Genomic DNA, 1,531 nt, shown 5'->3' with positions numbered 1-1,531 from the left:
GTTTAATTTCATGTTATTATTTGTCGTGTAAAGGCAACTGATAAACATGCTCCCACAAACACCCATTACGCATGGGTATTTTATCAAAGTAATGCAGGCTATGACTTGAAAAGGTTATACAAGATAGCACAAAAACTGCAAGACATCCACTGGTCACCCTCCTGGATCCATCTGGGATCATATGAATGTGAAAGTATTTCAGAGTAATCATGGTAAGCAGAGGGAGGACTTCTCACATGATTAAAAAATTGTCTTTTCTCATTACTGTGGCTACAAATGAAGAAGAGCATAGATGCTACAGGTCTGGAGGGTGGCAGTGAATTAAAGACCCCAGAAGTAAACTAAGCTGTCTTGCATCAATTGATACACCAAAGAGGAAATGGATGGTTTTGGCAGTAGTTACATAGTAACTACTGTGAGTGAGAGCAGGGTAAGGGAGCATGGATAGAAAAAAATGAACCAGAGGGCATGAATGTCTCTGATGGAGGATAATGCATGAGACTCCCACAGGAAAGGTAATAGGAAAGGGCTTCATCAAAAAGCTCCAGTTAATGGCTCTTGTGTCTCACAGGGTGTGAGACCAGCATCTACATATTGTTACTCAGTGTTATCCAGGAGATTCACTTGGATCCACATAGAAGCATAACCAACTATGAGGACCCTTGCTTGTGATGTAGCACAGTCACCACATTGTTCGAGAGGACCTGGATTGAATTCTCCTAGACAGTACTTTCATGAGGTAGAACCAGCATAACCACTAAGCACTACCAACTGGTAGTTAGTGATATGGTTGACTTCCAGAAAATGATGGACAGGAAATGGTGCAACTCAGCAACTGTGCAAACATTCAATCAAAATATATCCATATGATCTTTCTAAAATAAAATACAAAGAAGCTGGAAGGAAACAAATGAGGCATAATGGGAACATAGGGGACCATAGAATATGCCTAGGAGTATCAGAGATATGAAATATGCTCATCAACAAGAGGAAAATGAGTGCCCTAAAACTCTGAGAGCAGAGGACAGAACGCCTAAAGATTTGGCTACACAGGACCTAAAGAGAAGTGTTCCTCATAGGAAGAACTGCACAGTTAGGAGTGGTACACACAGTATGCATGTGCGCTTACAGGAGACCATGAATGGTATGACTACCACAGCTCACTCAATTGGGAAATGGAGGATCCCATCAATAGAGGAAATTAGTGACTGCAGCACAAGATAAAAGCAAAAGGTGTCTGTATGTATATCAGTAATTTTTAAAAAGTTATATGAAAACAACATATGAAAAGTATAATATATATATACTTTATATACTTAGAAACACTTTATACATAATGAATAGGTATGTTCCTTGAGTAATTGATTTGTCAGTATTCTTTTCTGACTTTCTTTCTTTCCTTTATGGTGCTAGGGATTCAGTCATAAAATTCACTTCCCAGATGTGAATTGAAAATGTATATTTTTACAAATGATTAATAGATGTTATGTTTCAATGAAAAGAGTCAGACTGATCTTTTATAGTATGATTA

At 38.1% G+C, this 1,531-nt stretch overlaps 1 protein-coding gene across 3 annotated transcripts in view; it reads left to right on the top strand.

Annotated features, from left to right (window-relative positions):
* LOC119593947 (solute carrier family 35 member E2A-like) overlaps window positions 1-1,531 on the top strand; it is a 16,188-nt gene that overhangs the window by 7,385 nt on the left and 7,272 nt on the right. The gene's annotated exons all lie outside the window — the stretch shown is intronic.

This window comes from Penaeus monodon, chromosome 33, assembly GCF_015228065.2.
Source record: "Penaeus monodon isolate SGIC_2016 chromosome 33, NSTDA_Pmon_1, whole genome shotgun sequence".
NCBI classification, from domain to species: domain Eukaryota; kingdom Metazoa; phylum Arthropoda; class Malacostraca; order Decapoda; family Penaeidae; genus Penaeus; species Penaeus monodon.
This window is presented reverse-complemented; position numbering and strand designations above follow the sequence as displayed.